Source organism: Chionomys nivalis, chromosome 20 (assembly GCF_950005125.1).
Source record: "Chionomys nivalis chromosome 20, mChiNiv1.1, whole genome shotgun sequence".
Lineage (NCBI taxonomy): Eukaryota > Metazoa > Chordata > Mammalia > Rodentia > Cricetidae > Chionomys > Chionomys nivalis.
Window position 1 is genome coordinate 10,244,020 of NC_080105.1, and position 25,510 is coordinate 10,269,529.

Below are 25,510 nucleotides of genomic sequence, written 5' to 3' on the forward strand. Positions count from 1 at the left end.
TAATCACACAGAAACTATATTAATTCCAACCGTGTTTGGCCTTTTTTGTTCTGACTTTTTTTTATCTATAGCATTTGTATTAAAGAAAAAAAAATACTTGAGTCCAAAAACTGAGTTTTCATCACCCATGGTGATTCCAGAGAAAAACCAAACCAAGTCAGTGTCTAAGACGGGTGTCCCACGGAGTCTAGTGAGGTAGCTAGTGACAGGTCTAACAGTTGGTCCGTGGTCCAGTACAGCTACTCGATCGTCGTCTGTCGTGAGCAGATGATTCCTTGGCAGCTCTGTTCTTTCAAGTCCTCTTCAAGTGGGAGTGTAGGCAGAGTGAACTAGATCCTTCTTGTCCAGTCAGAGCCCCCAGAGGCCAAGGAGCAGGGCACGGAGGAAACTCTCATCAGTGCTTGACCCGGTGCCCTGCACACTTCCTGTACCTCCTCCACGGCAAGGAAGCTCTCCCTGGGTGTGAAAGTCGGCCTCTGTCAAGACCTCGTGGTTTCTGTTCGGTCCCATAAGGTCAGGCTCTAAGTGGGCCAGGTTCTCCATGCTGGTAGCCATCCCCAAGGATGTAGAGTTCAGGACCGGGCCAGGATGTAGCGGCTGGCTGCTGACAGGTCCCACTGATGATGCTCCAGGATGCGCCGACAGTCTGCTCTGGATCTGTTACTGAGGTGGAAGAGCTGGTCTACCTTGAGGTTCGGGATAGCAGACGCCACATCTCCCCCAGAGGTTCTCAGTGCCACTTGACACTGCTGGTGGGTGACTCCATGTACACTTAGCTCCACCTCTATAATCTTTCTCTGCCACTCGGGGTCTGACGACGGGCCTCCAGAAGGGACAGTGGCTTTGCTGGCTCCAGGTACTCCGGTGCGATGATTGTGTGATTTGGGCCAGGGAGGTCGTGATTTGTGAGGCTGGATGGGCTGAGAAGAGCTGGAGATAAAAGGTGGGCGTGGAGGCAGGTCCGGTGGGCACGGAGGCAGGTCTGGGAGCCCCTGGGGCATAGCTCTAGTATGTCGAAGTTCCAGAGGGCTTGAACCACCTCCTGTGGGTCGGGGACCCAGGGACAGCACTGACTCCAGACTCTTGGATATTCCTTTCATCCTCTGCAGGGGCACCTTCCTTCTCTGGCCCCGTGCTGATGCTACATCCTGGAACTTTGTCTTCTCTCTGTCCCCGTCCATGCTTCCTCGGCATTTCTCTCCCCGGGCAAGGAAGGCTCTGAGGGCTGGATGGGTAACTGGCGAACCCCCCACGTCTGGCAGTATCACCGCTGACACCGGGAAGTTGCCCACTTTGAACGTGCGGCCCTTCTGACCCTTCCAGGTTGTGGTGTCCGGGCTGCCCTCGATGATAGTGATGGGGTCACCCGGCTCCATCCGCAAAGCACCTGGTTCTGTAACTTCCCTAACGCAACGTCCTTCAGAAAACCAAGCCTCTTGAAGCAGCCCTTCCAGGTTGGAAAAGCTAGGCCGGTCTGCAGGGTGAGGGGCCCAGCAACGCAAGGCAAGTGAGTAGAGGGCCCTGGAGCAGAGAGGAGGCCTTGGCAGCCTGGCTCGGTCCTTCTCCAGCCGGTGTAAGATGAGATATGGTGGAACACCCGCCCAGGGCTCCTCGCCTCCAGAAAACATTTCCCACAGTGTCACGCCAAACATCCACACATCGGGGGCAGAGCAGAAGGCTCCCTGAGGGAGGCTCTCTGGGGCACACCAGGCATAGGGGATGGGACAGGGTCCGCCCATCACGTAGCGACCTCGGGCGCCGCCCAGCGGTCTCACAAATCCAAAATCTGCCACCTTGATGGTGCGCGGTGAGGCCAGGAGCAGGTTGCAGGTAGCGAGATCCAGGTGCACTAACCCACGGGACCCCAAGTACGTCATGGCTCCTGCCAACTGACGCAAGAAAAGGCACAGTAGGGCCACAGGCAGTGGGGGTGGAGCTCCCCTCTGCACACGGCACCCTCTGGAATCAGACTCTTGAGTCCCCCCTCTGGCTTGTGGAGACACAGAAGACTGTCTGAGCGTGGAGCCATCTCCTTCTGTTCAGGTGCAACCCCCTCCCCCCCAAGGATCTTGTAGACCCAGTTCTTAGACTTGACACCGGAGCGGTACCTCTTCAGGGCTTCAGCAAGCCTGCGCTGGGCAGGCCTGCCCATGCCAATGTTGTCCAGGTCCTCAGGCCTCACAAAGTCAAAATGTTCTGGCCCAGTGACGTTAAGCTCCTCAAGGATTGGCCGGTAAAACTGGGCCAGTTGGATGTCCCGGAGCAGCCGAAGTAGCCACAGGGAACTGGCTTTGGGGAGCATGTCTGGAGTCGACTTCTAGGGCGAATGGCAGTCTGCTTTAAACGTGTGACCTGGCAGAGCCAGAAGATTGTTCTGACTTCTTAACTAACTCTTATATCTTAGGTTTACCCATTTTTAATTGTTTTTTATTGAGCTATATATTTTTCTTCACTCCTCTCCCTTTCTCCTCCCTCTGCTTTTACCCTATCCTGTGATCCCCATGCTCTCAATTTACTCAGGAGATCTTGACCTTTTCTACTTTCCATGTAGATTAGACCCATGTGTCTCTCTTAGGGTCCTCTTTGTTGTCTAGATTCTGGGATTGGGTTTTTATTTGCTTGATGTCTAAAAGACACTTATGAGGGAACACATATTATGTTTGTCTTTCTGAGTCTGGGTTACCTCACTCAGGATGGATTTTTCTACTTCCAAACATTTGCATGCAAATTTCAAGATCTCTTAGTTTTTTTACTGCTGAGTAGTATTCCATTGTATACATGTACCACATCTTATTTATCTACTCTTTGATCGAGGGGCATTTAAGTTGTTTCCAGGTTCTGGCTATGATGAATAATGTTGCTATGAACATACTTGAGCACATGTCCCTGTGAGGTGATTGAGCATTCTTTGGGTATATACCCAAAAGTGGTATTGTGGGGTCTTGAGGAAGGTTGTTTCCTAATTTTTTTGAGAAATCACCATACTGATATCAAAAGGGGCTGTACAAGTTTGCACTCCCACCAACAATGCAGGAGTTTTCCCTTTCCCCCACATCCTCTCCAGCATAAGCTGTCACCAGTGTTTTTGATCTTGTTCACTCTTACAGGTGTAAGATGAAATCTCAGAGTTGTTTTGATTTGCATTTCTCTGATGACTAATGATGTTAAACATTTCCTCAAGTGTCTTTCAGCCATTGTAGATTCATCTGTTGAGAGTTCTGTGTTTATGTCCCCATTTTTTTCATTGGATTATTTGGTTTTTGATGACCAATTTCTTGAGTTCTTTGTATATTTTGGAAATCAGACCTCTGTCTGATGTGGGGTTGGTGAAGATCTTTTCCCATTCTGTAGGCTGTCGTTTGGTCTTGCTGACCATGTCCTTTGCTTTACAGAAGCTTTTCAGTTTCAGGAGGTCCAATTAATAATTGTTTCTCTCAGTGTCTGTGCTACTGGAGTTATATTTAGGAAGTGGTTCCTTGTGCCAATGTGCTCAAGGGTACTTCCCACTTTCTCTTCTATAAGGTTCCGTGTGGCTGACTTTAAGTTGAGGTTTTTGATCCATTTGGAGTTAAGTTTTGTGCATGGTGATAGATGTGAGTCTATTTTCATTCTTCTACATGGTATGTAGATTGCTTTTGGTAAGGTTGCCATTTTTACTATGTTAATTCTACCTACCCAAAAGTATGGAAGATCTTTCCACTTTCTGGTGTCCTCTTCAATTTCTTCAAAGATTTAAGGTTTGTTCCTTGTATCCCTGCTCTCTCCAAGAATGAATGCTGTATTTTGTCAAAGGTCTTTTCAGCATCTAATGAGATGATCATGTTTTATTTTTCAGTTTGTTTATGTGGTGAATTAATCTTTGGGATGAATCCTACTTGGTCATAAGGAATGATTTTTCTTATGTGTTCTTGGATTCAGTTTGCTGGTATTTTATTGAGCATTTTTGTATCAGTGTTTATAAGTGAGATTGATCTGTATCTCTCTTTATTAGTAATGTTTTTGCGTGGTTTGGGTACCAGGGTAATTGTAGTCTTCTAAAAACAATTTGGCAATGTTACTTCTGTTTCTGTTGCGTGGAACAATTCGAAGACTATTAGTATTAGTTTTTTGAAAATTCTAGAATTGTGTAGAATTTGTGCAGAAACCATCTAGTCATGGGCTTATTTTGGTTAGAAGACTTTTGATGACTGTTTCTATTTCTTTAGTGGTTATAGGTCTATTTAATTTGCTTACCTGGTCTTGATTTAGTTTTGGTAAGTGATATTTATACAGAAAATGGTCTATATCCTTTAAGTTTTCCAATTTTGTGGAGTACACGTTTTCAAAGTATGACCTGACAATTCCCTGGCTTTCCTCCATGTCTGTTGTTATGTTCCTTTTTTCATTTATGATTTTGTTAATTTGTATATTCTCTGTTTGCCTTTTGCTTAGTTTGTCTATTTTGTTGATTCTTCTCAAAGAACCAACTCTTTGTCTCATTTATTCTTTGTAGTGTTTTCTTTCATTTTATTTTATTGATTTCAGCTCTCAATTTGATTATTTCCTGCTGTCTAGTCCTCATGAGTGAGTTGTTTCTTTTTTGTTCTGGAGTTTTCAGGTGTTGTTAACTGGTTAGTGTGGAATTTTTCAGGTTCTTTTTTTCTTTCTTTTGCCGTGGAGGGCAAAGTGTCCCATATATATATATACAACATTGTAAGCATACGCAGTCTATATTACATTTGCTTCTGTCTGCTGTTTGCATGTCTGTCAGTCAGTCTAGGGGACGGACAGATCTCAGGAGCCTTGTCCAGCTACTCCCTATCCCTACCTTTCTGCCCCACACTGGAAACAGAGACAAAAGAGGCATTGTCCCCAAGTTCAGAAGGAACAAGCAGGAAGGGCTGCTCCACTTTGGCTCCAGAGTCCTATATGTGTGTTTGGGTGTGTATGTGCATGTATTTACACCGGGAACCTGTGTGCAATTATGTACAAAGGGAAAGGGGTTCATTGTCACAGAGGCTGGGGCAGGTGGGATTGCTCCAGGCAAGGCCTGCTGGGATGGCTAGCTTACAAGTAGATTCTGCTGCAGGTTTCCAGGCGCTGTGATGGTATTGCTCTGAGGGCAGAGCTTCTTGGTACCCAGAGTCCACAGCCAGCGTTCACAGTGCACATGCCAAAACTGGATCGACATTAGGGGCATGAAGTACAAATCCATGCAGGTGAGACATTTGTATTCCCCCCCCCCCCATGATAGCGGCTTTTCAAGCTCCCTGACATGAGCCTTTAGGGCCTCAGAAATAGCTACAGCTGAATCACCGATGATTTTCTCAGTGCCACTGTCCTTGCAGGTCTTCTGCACGGCCTCCTGCTTTCTGCTTTCACCATTGCTGGTGGATGCATCTCGTCACTGTCCCATTTAGTGAACTCAAGCTTGATGGGGGTGCCGGGGGGATCACCATTTAGGACTGCACACCGGAGTGCCTCTCTCTCCTTGGCTTCACCATGCTCTTTTCCTGTGCAAGGGATGACATCAGCCTCTGTGAATTGTGGTTTCCCTTACTCCAGAGTGTCATCTCCATCCACATCCAGGTCAGCATCACTGTCTGGGTTCTCTTTGCCACTGCACATGACAAAGCGGGAGCCTCGGAAGCCATCTTCCAGGAGTGTGGTGGCCTGTATCCACTTCTGCCCACACCAGCCATACTCCTCAAAGCAGTTGCTGCTCTCATGCTCTATGTCCACAGCATCATCCTCGGCCATGCAGGAGCCTTCCCTCTGCCCTTCGTCTTGCTTCCTCCGTTCATTTTCCCAATCTGAGTGTTCAGTTGGGTTGCCTGTTGGCTTGCACTCACAGGAAGGTCTGTCTACTTCTTCCCTCTCGCTGGGCTCCTTGCTCCCCTGGCGGCTCAGGACCCTTGGCATAGCTGCCAGGGCTGCTCTAAAGGGACCCCTGGCTGAGGCTAGGTGCAGCTCCAGCCCCAGCCTCTGATGCTCTGCCACCCACTCAGTTCCAGAAGCCGCAGCGGCCATGTTGGTTCTCTCAGGTCTCAGGTTCTTTTTTTTTTATTTTCATTGAGCTTTACAATTTTCTCTGGTCCCCTCTGTGCCTCTCCTCTCCCCCCTTCAGACCTCCCCCCCAAGGTCCCCATGCTCCCAATTTGCTCAGGAGATCTTGTCTTTTTCTACTTCCCATATAGATTAGATCTATGTAAGTCTCTCTTAGTGTCCGCATTGTTTTCTAAGTTCTCTGGGATTTTGGTTTCTATGGTTCGTTTTCTTTGTTTTATGTTTAAAAACTACATATGAGGGAATACATACGGTAATTGTCTTTCTGTATCTGGGTTACCTCACTCAAAATAATGTTTTTATGTAGGCATTTAGTGTTATGAACTTTCCTTTTAACAATGCTTTCATTGTGTCCCATAAATTTGTGTATGTTGTATGGTCATTTTAGTTGAATTTTAGGAAGTCTTTAATTTCTTCCTTTATTTCTTCCTTGAGCCATTGGTGATTCAGGTGAGTATTGTTTAATTTCCATGTGTTTCTGGGCTTTCTGAAATTAGTGTTGCCATTGAATTATAATTTTAAATCATGGTGATCTTTTAAGATTCATGGGGTTATTTCAAATTTTTTTGTATCTGCGGAGGTTTGCTTTGTTACCTAGCATGTGTTCAATTTTTGAGACAGTTCCATGAGGTTCTGAGAAGAAGGTATATTCTTTTATGTTTGAATGGAATGTTCTATAGATGTCTGTTAAGCCCATTTGAATTATAGCATCTGCTAGTTCCCTTATTTCTTTGCTAAGTTTGTGTCTTGCAGACCTGTCCAGTGGTGACAGTGGGTTGTTCAAGTATTCCACTATTATTGTGTGGGGTTTGGTGTGTCATTTAAGCAATAATAGGGGGCCCCTGTATATAGGACATAGATGTTCAGTATTGAGGTTTCCTCTTGATGGATTTTTTCTGTGACTAATATAAAATGTTCTTCTTTGTCTCTTTTGATTGATTTTAGTTTGAAGTCCATTTTGTTAGATATTAGAATAGTTTGTTTCTTGGGTTCATTTAATTGGAGAAATTTTTCCCAACACTTTACTCTGAGGCAATGTTTGTCTTTGAGGTTGACCTGTGTTTCTTGAATGTTGCAGAAGGGGATGGATTCTGTTTTTATATCTAATCTGTTAGCCGGTGTCTTTTTATAGGTGAGTGGAGTCCATTTATATTAAGGGTTATTAATGACCAGTGATTGCTAGTTCCTGTTATTTAGTTTAGGTTGTTGGTGATATTATTGTGTCTGTTCTTTCCTTCTTTGGACTTTGATGTTGTGAGATCTCCTATTGCCTGTGTTTTTATGGATGTAGCTACTTGCTTGGGTTGGTGTTTTCCTTCTCATACTTTGTGTAGAGGTAGGTTTGTGGCTAGGTATTGGTTAAATCTGGTTCTGTCATGGAATATCTTGTTTGGTTCATATATAATGATGTAAAGTTTTCCTGAGTATAGTGCTCTGGGCTAGCATCCATGGTCTGTTAATGTCTGCATAGCGCTTGACCAGGACCTTCAGACTTTCCTTGTTTCCATTGACATCAGGCACAATTCTGATCAGTCTGCCTTTATATGTTACTTGACCATTTTTCTTGGCAGCCCTTAATATTCTTTCTTTATTCTGTATATGTAGTGTTTTGATTATTATGTGGAAAGTGGACTTTTTATTGTTCAGTCTTCTTGGTATTCTGTAAGCTTTTTGCATCTTCTTAAGCATGTCTTTCTTTAGGTTGGGAAAGTTTTCTTCTATGATTTTGTTGAATTACTTTCTGTGCTTTATAGTTGGACTTTACATTCTTCTATCCCTATTATTTTTAGATTTGGTCTTTTCATGGTGTTCCATATTTCCTTGACATTTTGTATTAAACTTTTGTTAGATTTAACATTTTATTTGACCGACGAATATTTTCTCTCTCATATTTTCAGTGCTTGAGATTCTCCATTCTATCTCTTGTGTTCTGCTGTTAATGCTTGCATTTGTGGTTCCTGATCGTTTTCTCATAATTTCCATTTTTATAATTCCCCCAGTTTGTGCTTTCTTTATTGTATCTATTTCAGTTTTTAAGTCTTTAATTGTTTCTTTCACCTGTCGGATTGCTTTTTCTTGGTTTTCTTTAAGGGATTTGTTGATTTCTTCCAAATTTTGTTTGTCTTTTGCTCCACCTTTCATATCCTTTTAAAAAGCCTCAAACATTCTCCTAAAATTATTTTTTGGTCACTTTCTTCTGCTTCATCTGTATTGGGTGTTCAAAACTTGCTGTTTTAAAGTCACTAGTTTTTGTTGGTGTTGTATTATTCTTTATGGTGTTGTGTGTGTTCTTATCTTGTCTACCCATTTTTTCCCTCTAATTCGTGTAGTTGAGGCTGTGTCCCTGGTGATCACTCTTCCGGGTGCCAGTGTATCCAAGACTCCAATAGTTGTTCCTCATGGTGGAGTCAGGTTCACAGTTCCAGTCACCACAGAGGTCACTTGACCTTCCCAGAGGCTGCTTGGCACTCCCAGAAGTTGCTCTGCAATCCCAGAGGTCATTTGGGCCTGCACCCAGGGAGTTTGCCCACTTAGGCCATCGCCATGGAGGTTGCTGGCTCAGGCATGGTTGCTTGGAGGTGGTTGTCTCAAGCCAGCTCCCATGGAAATCCCTGGCTTGGGCCTGCTCTGGCAGAAATCATTGACTCAAGCCTGCGCCCATGGAGGTCACTCACTCAGACCTGCTCCAGAGGAGGTCAAGGGCTCAGGCCTGTTCTAGCAGAGGTTACTGGCTTGGCCCTGGTCTTACACAGTTCGCTGGCATGGACCTGGTCCCACGAGGTTGCCTGATAGGATCTTCTCTTGGAGTTCACTGACTCTGGACTGTTCAGGCAGAGGATGCTCACTCCAAATTAACCCTTTTTCTATTAATCTATATGTCACCACCTACTGGTAAGATTCCAGCATCTCTCTTCTTTGGCACCAACATGGTGTCTCTCTTCTTTGGTAGCTAAGTTGCATCTTCTTGACTCTGCCAATTCTCTCTCTACATCTCTATTCAGATTTCCTTCCTGGCTTTATTCTGCCTTCCATAGACCAATGAAGTTTCTTTATTAGCCAATGGTAATAGAATATACAGACAGAACACAGAGGGAAATCCCACATCAGCTCATATCCTCACTCCTCCCACTCTTCAACTAGACTTTGGGAGCTCAGACCAGTATTCCAATATGGATCTCTGACTCTCCTTGCATCAGTTGCTGAATAAAGTTTGTATGATGTCTTTTGAAATAGTCATCAATCTGACTACAGGGCAGGGTCATTTCAGGCACCCTCTCAACTATTGCTTAGGGTCTTAGCTGGGGTCATCCTTGTGAATTCCTGGGAATTTCTCTGGTTCTCGGTTTCTTTTTAGCCCCATAATGGCTCCCTCGATCAAGATATCTCTTTTCTTGCTCTCTGTCTCTGTCCTTCCCCCATATATATCATCCTTTTCCCACAAGTTCTCCTCCCCTTTCCTTCTCCCCTCCTCCTCCCATTCTACTCTTTCATCTCCCTCCAGCCCCATGCTCCCAATTTTCTCAGGAGATCTTGTCTATTTCCCTTCCCAGAGGTAACTATATATGTTTTTCTTAAGGTTCACCTTGTTATTTATGTTCTCTGGGGTAGTGGGCTATAGGCTCATTATCCTTTGCTTTAGAGCTTTTGCTCACTTATGAGTGAGTACATACCATGCTCATCTTTCTGGGTCTGGGTTACCTCACTCTGGATGTTTTTTTCTAGTTCCAACCATTTGCATGCAAATTTCAAGATTTCTTTTTTTTTTTTACTGCTAAGTAGTATTCCATTGAGTAGATGTACCACATTTTTTTATCCATTTTTCATTCGAGGGGCAATCTGAATTATTTCTAAATTCTGACTATTACAAATAATGCCACCATGCACATAGCTGAACAAATGTCCTTATAGTATGATTCATCATCCTTTGAGTATATATATGCCCAAGAGTGGTATTGCTGGGTCTTGAGGTAGATTGATTCCTAGTTTTCTGAGAAACTGCCAAACTGATTCCCAAAGTAGTGACACAAGTTTGCATTCCCAATACCAATGGAGGAGTATTGGGAATGCAAACCTTACTCTGCATCCTCTCCAACATAAGCTTTTATTGGTGTTTTTGAGCTTAGTCATTCTTACTGGTGTAAGAAGTTATCTCAGAGTCCTTTTCATTTGCATTTTCCTGATGGCTGAGGATACTGAACATTTCTTTAAATATCTTTTGGCCATTTGAGATTCTTCTGTTGTGAATTCTCTGTTTAGATCTGTACTCCATTTTTAGTTGGATTATTTGGAATTTTGATATCTAGTTTCTTGAGTTCCTCATATATTTTGTATATCATTCCTCTTTCTGATGTGGGATTGGTGAAGATGTTTTCCCATTCAGTAGGCTGCCTTAAACTTTTGCTACTTGCAGATGATATGATAGTATATATAAGTGACGCCAAAAACTCTACCAGGGACCTCCTACAGCTGATCAATACCTTCAGTAATGTGGCAAAATACAAGATCAACTCAAAAAATCAATAGCCCTCCTATATACAAATGATAAAGAAGCTGAGAAAGAAATCAGAGACACATCACTATTCATAATAGACACAAATGACATAAAATATCCTGGGGTAAACATTAGCCAAAGAAATGAAAGACCTGTTTGACAAGAAGTTTAAGTCTTTGAAGAAAGAAGATGAGGAGGCTATCAGAAAATGGAAAGACCTCCCATGCTCTTGGATAGGAAGTATCAGCATAGTAAAAATGGCAATTCTACCAAAAACAATCTACAGATTCCATGCAATCCCCATCAAAATCCCAACACAATTCTTCGCAGACCTTGATAGAACAATATTGAATTTCATAGGGAAAAAAAGACAGATAGTCAAAACAATTCTGTACAATAAAGAAACTTCTGGAGGCATCATCATCCCTGACATCAAGCTCTACTATAGAGCTACAGTAAGGAAAACAGCTTGGTATTGGCATAAATACAGACAAGTAGACCAATGGAATAAAATCAATGATCTGGATATTAATTCACACATCTATGAACACATGATTTTCGACAAAGAAGCTAAAATCATGCAGTAGGGAAGAGAAGACAGCTTCAATAAATGGTGCTGGCATAACTGGATGCCATCATGCAGAAGAATGCAAATAGATTCATATCTATCCCCAAGCATAAAACTCAAGTCCAAATGTTTTTAAAGACACCAGTATAAATCTGACCACACTGAACCTGAGAGAAGAGAAAGAGGGAAGTAGCCTTCAAAGCACAGGCCCAAGAGACCACTTCCTAAATATAATACCATTAGCATAGACACTAAGAGAAACAATAGATAAGTGGGACCTCCTGAAATGGGAAGTTTCTGTAAAGTTAAGGACATATCAATAAAGATAACCTTTATGGAGCTAGTGGAAACTGTCTCAAGTGAGAAAGTGCCAAGTAATTAAAAAACCCAGATGTTTTGCATTACCTCATTAGGTAAGAAATTAATGAAAGGAATTGGTTATTAAGTTTTGTTTGTGACATAATTACGTTCTAGAAACACCCAAATTTGTAATCATAGGCATTAGAAAGGACAAAGCATTTGTTATAAAAATTGAAAGAAATATCAATTTTTCTAGCATTCCAATTTGCTACAGTATGGTTATGTAGGTCTCCATAGTCTCACTTACATAAACACAACACATATATCAGTGTCAAAATCAAATATGCCACATATTTGACAGTGTGTTTTCATAGTTGAAAGTGCTTAAAATAATTTTATTAATTCTGGCTTTCCTGAATATTAAGAAACAAATTTTAAAACAATGGAGCCAGATTTATACTTGATTTCCTTGACTCCTTAGAAGTGCTAAAATTTTTATCCTTATTTATTTTATTTAGGGTAGAAAGGAACAGATAGAGTAGTTTACTATAAAAAATCTTACCTTTATTAAACGTGATAGGCTTCTTCCTTATCTGTTCTGGTTCTTGGAAAGATGTTCTTCTGCTGTGACAAAAGTTATCACTGATTTACTATTCATATGGAAAACATTTGTTAAGTGTTCTAAATCCTCTGTTTTTGAATCCCTATCTGATACAGGATCTCACTGTGTAGCTCAACCGTCCTGAAACCTAGTATGTTGACCATGTAAGTCTTTTCCTCCTGAGTTCTGGGACTAAAGTCATGTGCAGACACCTGGCACAAACAACTTTGAATTCATTCTTCAGCAGATGATTATGATTGATAACTGCTGTCCATACCATATTTCTTCATGTAGAAGAAACGAAGAAATGACAAAAATTTGAATCTTTACCTCTTCACTATAACATACATATGCACACAGAAACAGCAAAAAAAACAAAAAAAAAAAAACAAAAAAAAAAAACAAAAAAAAACACACACATTTTTTATTTAGGTCTTTGTGCTTATTTTACACAACTGCCAACTGACTTAGGATAGCAACATAAATGAATGAACAAAACAGCAAATGGAATTGTTTTTAATGCTGAACTCACTTAGAATACCAAGTAAGCCCAACATGTGATTTTGTAAGATGTAGCCTTGAAATAATACAAATATCAAAAAATTATGAATCCCCACCTTGGGTATTAGTTGTTTTATGTTTTGGGATCATTTAATTTGCAGTATATTGGGAATTTCATAAATTGTAACAAATTTATATTGATACATAGCCCCATTTAATTAGGTAACATGATTGTCCTTGACTTTGGAAGTAATAAATGGGGACTGAAAACTAATTTGAACATCATGAAGAGGAATGGCCCTTCACTTCTACAAGTTTTTCTAGTTGACATAAAAGATAAAACCTTCTTTAAACACAGATGATGAAGAGTCATCACATGGTTTGACTCTTAAATCCAAAGAATATACCAGGTTTCAAAGAATTCACTACTGTGCAAAACAGACCACTTGTAGGTGCAAAAGGAAGTAGGCCCTTATCTGCAAAGGAATGAGGTCTACCACCACAACAGCAAAGATGCTGAATAAAATCTAAAGAGCCTGCTCATAAATTTCTGGTATGAGAGAAAGAAATTCTGGTGTCTTTCTATGTTTTGATGTGGTAATTAAGAATGGTACCATCTCAAGTCGTCTGCCAGATAAGAGAAGCAAATGACTGAGGTTGTCAACTCCCTGTGAATATCAAGATCATGTGGACTTCACAGAAGGGTTTGAATATGATGCTAGAGCCACGGCTCAGTAGGGAAGACAGCTTGCTGCTCTTGTAGAGGACTTCGGTTCATTTTAAGATCAAAGCACAGCGCCCAAGTGGGACAACTCATTAACTTCTGTAACTCGACAAGATATGATGCCCTCTACTGTACACCTCAGTTACCACATTCTTGGGTACAGAATAATAGACACAAAGTTTTTAAATAAATTAAGGTTTTGAATAAGTAGGGAGAGTTAGTTAGACAGCAATGAGAATAACAAACAATAGACTTTCATCTTCATACAGAGAGCTATTACTTTGGAAATAATGGCTAAACACATTACATGTAGATGGATACTGAAAAGAACTTTTCAGCCTTAAGAATGTATTCCATTGTCTGTGACATATGACTCTGTAAGTACAACCTGCTTCATAGCTAAACATTAACAGAATTCAGCACAAGTTTTGAAATGCAAAAAGAACAAAACTGCTTGTATATCCACTTTGAAAGCTCCAGCTAAAATGTGGAAGAAAATTATCTGTCATGGACTGCACAAACACCAAAGATTCTGGATAATTCTAGGATGACGGTGTCAAAGACACATCTCAGTTGGACATTTCAAGAGTCAAACAGATAGTTAGGAAGACCTATTTGTTGCCTATATATATGGACCATATATTTCAAAAGAAATGGCTAATGCTGTGGTCCTTAGAGACAGAGGTTATAAAATTTCTTACATAGTGGCTGTGACTGTACCCCCATGATTCAACACACATGTCGAGGACATCCGATGCCCTGAATTTAGTGACACACCCTGTCAAAAACAAAGAATACTGCAGTACAGCATACAGCTACATTGACCTTGCTTATCCTTCTGCTTGGTTGAAGATTCATAGCATCCACTATGTGCCATAGCAAAACTGTCTAAACCACACTCAACTCATGTAAGTGGGTCTAAATGACACGTGTGCTCACCCACTGAGTTACTCACTGGTCCCACATGGTTTTCTACACAATGTTGTTCATTAAACTCAGCGCTTACTCATTGGAAAGACTGCTGCCTGAAGAGCTCAAGAGTGTCTCCTGTGTCCTCCTTCCACGGTACAGGGATTATAGATACAGTTAGCAACAGCCATCTTTGGGGCATTCTATGGATTTGAACTTGTTTGGTAGAACTCTACCTACAAAACTCTAGCTCTAACCTAGATTTCTGAGATAATTTTTCTTTTCTTTTTTCTTTATTTTTTTTTGTTTGTTTTTGTTTTTCAAGACAGGATTTCTCTGTAACTTTGGAGCCTGTCCTGGAACTAGCTCTTGTAGACCAGGCTGGCTTCGAACTCACAGAGATCTGTCTATCTCTGCCTTTCGAATGCTGGGATTAAATGCATGTACCACCACCACCTGACTGCTAATTTTAATATCTTTACATGCACATTTTAATATTTTCTTTGTCAAAATTATCATACACTGTAGTCATATTATCATCATTTTTCTAAAATGCTCACTTCTTCATAAACCACTCTTGCTCCTCTTCAAGCTCCACCTTGAACTGGTTACTCATGCCCATCTTCCTCTATGTGAACAAAATGCTAATTCTACACTTATGCCATTCCATAGCTCCACTATACACACTATAATCTCCTAATTAGACTCTTGCATTCTAGTGAATAAGTAAGGTGACCTGCAGCTTTATAATTAAGAGTTTAAGTGAAAAAACCTCATTTCTGCCTTTTCCTGTATCCATATAAGTTACTGTTGTTTGTTTGAGCTTCACATCTAAGACTCTAAGGGTCTTAAAATCCTGAAATTCAAGATTCTTTTACCTGTCTTCAGAAGAAAATGAACACTTTGCTCTCAGAAATGGAAAAAAATCACAGGAAAAATATAAGCAAGAAAAAGGTAAAATTCTAAATAGAATAGAATTGTTAAATGAGAGAGCAAGTGAGAAAGGACAAAAACCCTGGAGAATCATAGGAAGTAGAGAAGTCAATGAAAAATGTCATCTAAGTAGATGCTAGCAACTATTCTTCACTTACCATAGAAACTCCTGGACAGAATTTGACTGATGTTTCTCAAATAAAATCGATCTCAGAAGTATAAGCTAACTTATCTCTGTATTCCCCAAACATTTTATTTTATTTTAAAATATGAAATCTTACCTAAATGGTGATATGTAATCAGTACTGCCATCCACTTCTAAAGAAAAGGGGAAATGTATTTAATAACAACTGTAGAAAAATATACCTTCATAATGGCAAAAATTACATTCGTTATACATTTTACTTGGGCAAAATTTGTGGTAAGGAGAATATTCGATAGTAGACATTGTTTTATTGGTAACCAATACATTGAGAACTCTTGTTAATATTTTGTTGAATCAATAAAATGCAAGAGAAGAAAACTCTATCAAAATTTATAGCTAAAAATAAACATCTGTGATATCTGATCCCAACTGAGTTGTGATTGGCAGAAAGTGGTATTTACTGGTATAAACTGACAGTGTCAGCAATAGGTGTTTTGTCATAGTTATTGTGGTGGTGGAGGTGGTGGAGGTGGTGGTGGATGTGGTGGTGGTGGTGATGGATGTGGAGATGGTGGAGGTAGAGATGGTAGTGATGGTGGTGGTGGTGATGGTGGAGGTGGTATTGACCAGTGGTGCTAGGAAGAGTTTTAAAAGATATTTATTTTTTAATATTCCAATAATTTTCCTTCTTGGTTAACTGAAATTATTCTTTTAGGACAGAGAGTCTGTCTACAAGATAGATGGATTTATGGTGACTCTTCTTCACAGCATGGCATGATACATGGTACAGAAAGAGACCAGAGACAAAGACCTTTGCAAAAGATTCCCATTTGTGAGCACAGCAAAGCTCAGGGTTCTCACACACCCCTAGCTACACACACATCTGGGAAAGATACTAAGAGGCTCCTGAGCTCTAGTTCTGCTCTCTCTGTTCTGCGTAGTGTAAGGAAGTTTAGGATCAGCTTCCATCACCTTCCATGACCAGAAATATTGGAAAGACATCTTAGTTCACAGCTGTGTTCCCTGTGCTACATGTACAGTGAAAGACAAGAAAAGCAACAACTCTGGGGACAGAGCAGCAAGCTCCTGGATGACTACTGTGTGGTACAAAAGTATCTTTATGTGCTTAAAACTATTCATTTACTCAAGTTATCACTAAATACCTCCATTGACTCTCCATAGAGGATACAAAAGAATTCTTTATTTCACCTCATTTAAGGTGTGTGAAAACCAAGTGAGAACTTCTCAGCATATCCCATGACCAAGATAAAGTACTTGAACCCTTCAAACGAATGTACTGGGACTGTGGTTTAGGGACAAAGCACATGCTGGGCACGCACGTGGGACTTCTTGATTCAATCCTCATGCATACAAATAAAATCCAACAGTTTTCATACAGAAATCATGCAAAAGAAACTCCCCGTGGTGTCGCAATTCTGACGCTGCTCATCTCATCACTGTGGGAAGAGGGCCATTTGGATTCATTTACAGATTTTGCTCCCTAGTGTGGTTTCCAAGATCAGACTGTGATGACAGCTGCTTGAAGCACAACTCATAGTTGCATTTTTAACAGAAGCAACAGAGACTCAGTAGGTGAGGACAGGGCCTTTGGAGCTGGGTGTCACAGAGCAGGGTCAGTAGAGGAGGACAGGGCCTTTGGAGCTGGGTGTCACAGAAGAGGGATCAGTGGAGGAGGACAGGGCAGTCGGTGCTGTGTGTACAAAGCAGGGCCATTTGTTCATTTTCCTCCTGCTGTAAGGAATTTCTGTGGAAATCATGTTTTGGAACATGGAAATGATGGGTAAGCATGTTCTATGATATTCATAAACAACATGAAATGAGGGGCTAGAAGTATGGTTAGAATGAGGACTGCTTGATTAGAATGCTCACAGAGCCCCATGTTCAACTCTTAGTACTGCCAAACACAAAAAGAGAGAAAAAGAAAATGCAAAGATTGTCTTTAACCATCTTTAGAGAATCTATTGTGATATATTATGACAACACAATCGCCTTTAAATGAGGGATGCATAAAAATAGCCATGAGAAGGTATGGAAAGCTATCTAAATAGACATTGTAGAAAGATGATCTAGTTATATATTAGACAACAGATTAATGAAAATGATTGAATATTATATATTATCTTGGGATGTATGCAAATTTTAGTAAACTATGCAATAATCTATAGACACAAAATATGAAGTATTTGTTATATAGACTGTAAGAGAATGGGCTGTAAAGATTTCATTACAAGCCAAATTTGCTGTAATGTATAGAGGATACGTACAATGGGCTAGCTTAGAACTCTTCTTGTGCATTGATAGCTTATATGTTAGTGCCCCAACATAAGTAAACCTAAAGTTTTCAGACAATATGTCTGGTATCTGAAATTTCTTAGAAATGATCTCTTCATTTATACTGTATTTACATACTTCATTCTGGGGGAGTTAAACTTTTACTCTTTTTTACAATGTATTTACTTAGGGTAAACCACTTACAGCGACAGTTCTCGACCTTCCCAGTGCTGCCACCTTTTAATATAGTTCTTCATGCTGCACTGACCCCAGCACTAACATTCTTTTGTTGCTACTTTAGAACTGTAATTTTACTACCGGTCTGAATTGTAATGTAAATTTCAATATGCAGGATGGTCTTTGGTGACCAAGAAAGGGGCATTTGACCTCCAAAAAGGTCACAACCCACAGTTTGAGAACCAGTGACTTAGAGGAATGTAGTATCAAAAGTCTTACCTGCGTTACTCTGTGCAGATGTTCGAAGCACTGATTTTGACTCTTTCCCAAGTGAAACTTCTCTGTGATGTAGTTAGAAAGTGATAATTATTTTAATATTCATATAAAAACATTTATAAAATTCTCTGAGTTCCCTATTCTTGCATTCCTATTATAACTTATATTAGACATTTATTTAAGAATAACTTTAAACTGTGTTTCGACACTTAACTATGAGTTCGATGCTCCCTCCCAAGAGATGCACTTGGTGGGACAGGAACCAACCGTGGCCTTTAAGCATCCATCACAGTGCCAGCACTCCCACAGGCCACCATATTTTTGACACCATACATGCGTTACTGATTTTGTAACTTACCTGTTTTCTAGCAGATGCCAAACCATCAGAAATGTTGCTCTGTGACATTGAGTCACAGCCCATTCCAAAACTCACAGGAGGGGAATGCAGTTGCTCCATCCTTACTCTTTTGCAGCTGTGGCTAAGCTCAAGATTCCTGAAGTGTAATCTCCAGGTTTTCCCTGCTTCCATGTTGGACTTCACCCCTGTTGTGTGGACCTGGTCTACAGAACCATGTCCAATGGCCACCGCTGACGGATCCCAGCAAAGCTGTGGAACTTGAGTATTGGTTCTTTGTTCTCACCCTGGATAATTGTTCCTAACCATATCAGCTGTTCCAGGAGTTTGGGTACATGGTACACTAACACAACATCAAAACAATTCAGATAGGATTGGAACAAAAGTATCCCACGTGATTATAGCATTTAATTGTTATGATAGATAATCTAATGTATTTGACTATTCAAAAGCCACTTTGCAACAATGTGTGATCAAAGAGATAAGATGACTGCTTAAATGCACTTATGTTAAATAAAGCATTTTAAAAGAAAATAGATAAAAAGAGAGTGGAAGTACTACAAGTGATTATAAATTTCATTGTTAATAAGAATTAAACCAAGTCAATAGTTTTCAAAATAGTAAATATTAATGTGAAGTTGCCTATATTAACATAAAACCACTAGTAAAATCAGATTATTAACAAACTCAGTCCTGGTAGAGTATACTGTTCTTTCTTTGTGGTCTGAACGGATCTTTATCCAGCCAATGCTTCACATGTGCTGGGCCATCTAACCATGTGGCTTCAAGCTTAAGCCAACCTTCCTATCATTTCGTATTCCTGACTTCAGCAGTTGTTGCCCTCAGAACAGCACTGAAATTGTAGGTAGAAAGAACCGTACCTGTTGGGCTCAGCCACTGGGTCCACAGTTGCTCTCCTCTGTTTTAAAAACTTTGCCATCTGCAATGAAGTCCTATAAATTGAAAGAATATTTTAGGAAATCACAGAATACTATGCCAGAGTACATTATATTGTAAAAACTAGATAGTATGTAATTCATTTCCTTCCCAAATAAGAGCAGCACCTGGGATTTCCTTCTTTCTTTCTCTACTCAAGTGTTCATTTGCAGGACTAGGGACATAGTGCATGGCTACTCCATTCAAGCAAGTGCTTTATCAGGAGCTGCATGCTTGAGCAGAGTGGCCTGTCTGAGCAAGAAGACAACAGTCAGTAGGTTCAACTCAGCTTGGATTCACATCCTACTCTAATTGCTAATTCTTTGGCTTTCTATGAGCTCCATTACTCAATTTTCTCATCCCTGTGAGGAGGATGGAACAGTAGCTGTCTTACACAGTGCTACTGTGAGTCTTCAGTCTGCACAAAGCATGTGCAAGTGTTCCTAGCCCTGGCAGCTCAGTGGTTCATGGATAATGATGATGATTACTCTTCCTGCTGCTATCAAAGATAGAATTTCAATGAAGAGAAAGAGCAGAGTTCTACCTACTGCACACGTGCAAATTTTCATTCAAATCAGCTTACATTTTAAGAATTATATTGCCCACGCTAGCCTTGAATTTTGTAATTCCCCAATTCATCCTCACTGTAAGTAGGGCTGTAGGCCAGTGTTACATTATTCACATTTCAGCATCTCTGACCTGGGGATGTCACTTACAACTCATGATATCATAGGCTGGAAAGTTACTTCAGTGGGAGTTCAGGTTCCAAAGAGGAAATGTGGAGTCAGTGTTAGGTAGGACGTGGAGGGAGACAGATAAGCTCTGAGCGGGAGTTTGAATAGCTGCCAGTGTGCTGACAGAAAAAGAATACATCTTTTAAACTCTATAGTTGCACACAGAATTAAATGGGAGAAAGGAGGCATGTGAGTGAAGAGTCCAAGAATAAGAATATAGAAATGTGGATTCCAGAAATAAGAACGTAGAAAGAAAGAAACACAAAGTTGTAAGCTTAGGAGAATGAGAGCAAACTGTCAGCAGCTTTCTGAGCAGCTTACAGATTAACAGTGGGGTTACTTTGCTTTACAACCAATATCTCTGTCTGCAAGGCTGAAGGTCAGCTTTTTGATAACTGCCCCGCCCAGCCACTCATGACCAGCAACTGATGTGAACTGAGTTAACCTTTAAATGATGGGGTATACCTGACTCTTTGGTTGTGAATTTTCCCATACCCTTCCCTGCTATATGAAACTGGCACTTTGATAACCACCATCAGGGAGCACCGGGGAAACAATGGACTAAATACAAACACTAGTGTAACTCAAAAACTCTGTTAATAGAAATTGTAAAAAACAAACAAGCAAGCAAACAAACAAACAAAACCCCAAAGCTAATTTGTATCTGAGTTTTACCTTGAGATTATAAAAATTCCTTTCTTATTCCTAATGATTGTTGCTTCTTGCTATAAAAAGGGGTATTTCCTACATTGCTGGTGGGAATGCAGGCTGGTAAAGCCCCTTTGGATGTCAGTGTAGCGATTTCTCAGAAAATTAGGAAACGACCTTCCTCAAGATTCAGTAATACCACTTTTGGGTATATATCAAAGGATGCTCAATCCTGTCACAAGGACATGTGCTCAGCTATGTTCACAGCAACATTGTGTGTCATAGCCATAATCTGGAAACAACCTAAATGCCCCTCGACTGAAGAATGGATAAGGAAAATGTGGTACATTTACACAATGGAGTACTACAGAGCAGAAAAAATAACGACATCTTGAATTTTGCAGGAAAATGGATGGAGCTATAAAACATCATTTTCAGTGAGATAACACAAACCCAGACCCAGAAAGACAATTATCACATGTACTATCTCATAAGTGGATTTAAACATTAAAAAAAAAGAAAAGCAGCTCACAATCACAATCTCAGAGAACCTAGACAACAATGATGACTGTAGGAGAGACATACATAGATATAATCTACCTGGGAAGTTGAAAAAGACAAGATCTTCTGAGTAAATTGGGAGCATGGGGGCCTTGAGAGAGGGTTGAAGGGGGGGGAGGGGAGCAGAGGAAAATGTAGAGCTCAATAAAATTCAATAAAAATGGGTGGAGTTCAGAAACCGTCCTTGATCACAGCCTTACAAGTTCAACTTTGGCTATAGTCTCTGTTAGATGATAAGCTTTTTTAAAAAATTATTTATTCATTTATTTATTTTTTATTTTTCCATTCAAAAATTTCCACTTCCCCCCTTCTCTCATTCCCCCACTCATCCTCTTCCCTCACCCTCCAGTCTTAAGAGAGGGCAGGGAACCTTGCCCTGTGGGAAGTCCAAGGCCCTCCTCTCTACATTCAGGCCTAGGAAACTGTACATCCAGACTAGGGTCCCAAAAAGCCAGTACATGCAGTAGAAACAAGTCCCAGTGCCTTTATCAATGGCTTCTCAGTCAGCCCCCATTGTCAGCCACATTCAGAGAGTCCAGTTTGATCACATGCTCGTTCAGTCCCAGTCCAGCTGAATTTGGTGAGCTCCCATTAGATCAGGCACACTGTCTCAATGGGTGGACCAACCCCACATGGTCCTGACTTCTTTGGTCATTTTCTTCTTCCTTCTTCTGCTTTTCAACTGGACCTTGGGAGCTCACACCAGTGCTCTATCTCGATCTCCATCCATCACTGGATGAAGATTCTATGGTGATATTTGAAATTTGTGATAGTGGGGCAAGGCCAGTTCAGACACCCTCTCCTCTGCTGCTCAAAGTCCTAGCTGGGGACATCCCTGTGGACATCTGGGATCCCCTCCAGAGCCAAATCTATGGCAACCTTAAAATGGCTCCCTTAATGTAGATATTTTCTTCCCTGCTCCTGTATCTGCCCTTCCTCCATCTCAGCCCTCTCACTCCCACAAGCTCTCCCCAATCCTTCTTTTCTGCCTTCTCTCTCCCCCTCTCCCCTTCCCCCAACCTCACTCCCACATCTATTACTACCCCCATGCTCCCAACTTTTGCCTAGCATTCTTGTCTCCTTCCAATTTCCAGGAGTATTTATATAATTATTTTCCTTTGGGTTCACCTTGTTATTTGGCTTCTCTACACTTGTGAACTATAGCCTCAATGTCCTTTGTTTATGGCTAGAGTCCACTAATGAGTGAGTACATACCATATTCATAATTTGGGTCTGGGTTATCTCACTCAGGATAGTGTTTTCTATTTCCATCCATTTTCATGCAAAGTTCAAGATGACATTGTTTTTTACCACTGAGTAGTACTCTAATGTGTATATATTCCACACTTTCTTTATCCATTTTTCCATTGAGGGGTATCTAGGTTGTTTAAAGGTTCTGGCTATTACAAATAATGCTGCTATGAACATAGTTGAACAAATGCTTTTGTAATATGATAGGGCATTTCTTGGGTATATTCCCAAGAGTGGTATCGCTGGATCCTGAGGTAGGTTGATTCCCAGTTTCCTGAGAAACTGCCACAGTGATTTCCAAAGTGGTTGCACAAGTTTACATTCCCACCAAAAATGGATGAGTGTTCCCCTTACTCCACAATCTCTCCAGCATAGGATAATATTGGTGTTTTTGATTTTAGCTATTCTGACAGATGTAAGATGCTATCTCAAAGTTGTTTTGATTTGCATTTCCCTTATCACTAAAGAAGTTGAACATGACTTTAAGTATCTTTTGGCCATTTGAACTTCTATTGAGAATTCTCTGTTCAGTTCAGTACCCCATTCTTTAATTGGGTTACTTAGAATTTTAATGTCTAGTTTCTTGAGTTCTTTATATATTTGGAGATCATGCCTTTGTCTGATGCAGGGTTGGTGAAGATCTTCTCCCATTCATTAGAATGCCTTTTTGTCTTAATGACTGTGTCCTTTGCTTTAAGAAGCTTCTCAATTTCAGAAGGTCCCATTTATTTATTGTTGCTCTCATTGTCTGTGCTACCGGGGTTATACGTAGGAAGTGGTCTCCTGTGCCCATGTGTTGCAGACTACTTCCCCCTTTCTCTTCTATCAGGTTCAGTGTGGTTAGATTTATATTGAGGTCTTTAATCAATTTGGACTTGAGTTTTGTGCATGGTGATAGATATGGATTTATTTTCATTCTTCTCCAGGTTGAGATCAGGTTATGCCAGCACCATTTGTTAAAAATGCTTTCTTTTAATGAAGATGATAAGCTTTTTACCCCATGAAGATTTATTTTTTTTCAATCCCCCCCCCCCCAGAATTCTATTCTGGTAAAATTTAAAATTCTTTCTGAGAATAAAGTTTGCTTCTGTTTTAATAGACTTTGGTGGCATGTCCCCCAACTTTGCATGGCCCCCATGGACACAACATGAGCTGGGGTTGAGAAAACACTGACCTTGACAATAAGCACCAGTCATATGTTAAAGAGAGGGCCCCAAGTTCTCCTGATAGATATAGTCCCCCTTTTTAGCAAACAGGAACTTTCTTCAAGTCTCTGGGGAAAAGATATTTTACCCAAATTGATGTATGAAGCAAGTTGGTGTAGCTATCCTGATATCTAACAAAACAAACTTCAAAGTAAAATTAGTCAAAAAAGATGGAGAAGGACATTTCACATTCATCACAGGAAGAAAATCTATCAAGATGAAGTCTCAATTCTGAACATTTATACCCAAATACAAGTGCACCCACATTTGTAAAAGAATATTACTGACGTTTACATCACACATCAAACCATAAACATTGATAGGGCAGACTTCAGCACCCCACTCTCACCAGTGGACAGATCTGCCAGACACCAACTTAATGGAAGATTAAGGGAAGTAACAGATGTTATCACTCAAATGGGCTTAACAGTTATCTACAGAATCTTTTTTTAGCCTTAATGTTGATGTCGTATGGTAAAATCTATCTCATGATACAATTTTTTGCAATATATAATTTAGTACTAAATACATGTATAGTAAGGGTTAGAGATGGCTTGATGGTAGGAACACTAACTTTTCTTACAGAGGATTTGGGTTTGATTCTTACCACCCACTTGGCAGTCCACATCCGTTCATAACTCCAGCGGATCCAATGCCCCTCTCTGACACACGTGGTGCAAATAAAAATTGCACACAAGCACAACACTCATATACAGAACTCTAAAAAGTCTTTATATACTTAATAAATTAAATTAAATGTATATGGTCTTACTAGCTAAATCACTTTTAAAATGCTCTAAAAGAGGCAATGTAAAAGGTTTCAAGATCCCACTGTTTGGCTTCCCATAGAGAAAGACCAAAAGCAAGACCCTTCCAAGGTGTGTGGACTCCAGATGCTTAAGGAGCTAAGGCAGGTAGAAAATGACTCAGTGAAAGCAGAAGCAAAGCCTTTCTTCTTCCCTCCCTTAGGAAGGCACCCTGGAAGGTAGAGCTTCTCCCTGACTGGCCTGCCTGGCCCCACCCCTCCTGCCCATCTCCCAGCACAGGCTCTCTCACCTTCTCCTCCTGCCTTGATTATCCACGGGGTATATACTGGGCATGATAAAGCGCTCCACTGTAGACAAGTCACCCGTGGCGGCCGCCCTTTGGAGCTGTTCCTCAGGTATATACGGGATGAAGGATTTAGGACATGGCTGGATTTTGTCCTCAAGGCACCCAGAGCCCAGGCAGAAGGCCCTCATGCGGGCATACCAGTGCCTGCCCTGAAGGTTTTTGTGTCTGCGCATCATGAATGGTTCAGTGTCTTCCTGAACGGTTCAGACCCAGGGCCGCCAAGGCCCTCCCTACCCTCCCTATCCCCCTGCCTTTGCCACCCACTTCCCTCCAAACCCCACACTGAAACTTAGAAACGCAAACAAGTTATCGCAACCGCGCCACAGGAGTGTCCTGCCAGGGCAGATCCGTGGTTCAGTTTGAATGGAATCCCTGTCTCCTAGCGACGAGGATGCATGCATGCTAACGAGTGCAGACACTCACAACGGAATGGAATGCACGTGTCTGGCTCAGACTCCAGAAACAGGAAACTGGCCTGCCTTGCACAGCTCACCTGCAAACCCCTGCCAATTGCAGCTCTGAAACTGACCTACCTGTCTGACCTGCAAAGGCCAAACACTGACGGGAACTGTGTGTTGGTTCAGATCCTTCTCGGCCCTGCTGTGCTCATTCATGCGAGATTCCCTCTCCTCAGGCCCTGTGCCTGGAACCTGTGAGAGGTCCTGATGGATGGACCCATTATTCAGACCACTTGTTTTCTATTCTTGGAATCTTTTTAGCATTTTGTAGGCATTGCTCCCCAGT

The 25,510-nt window shown here is 41.1% G+C and overlaps 2 pseudogenes; both read right to left on the reverse strand.

Annotated features, from left to right (window-relative positions):
- Window positions 1-572: 572 nt before the first annotated feature.
- Window positions 573-25,510, reverse strand: part of LOC130862527 (non-receptor tyrosine-protein kinase TNK1-like) — a 414,731-nt pseudogene continuing 389,793 nt past the window's right edge.
- Window positions 1,874-24,894, reverse strand: LOC130863101 (E3 ubiquitin-protein ligase RNF220-like; annotated as a pseudogene).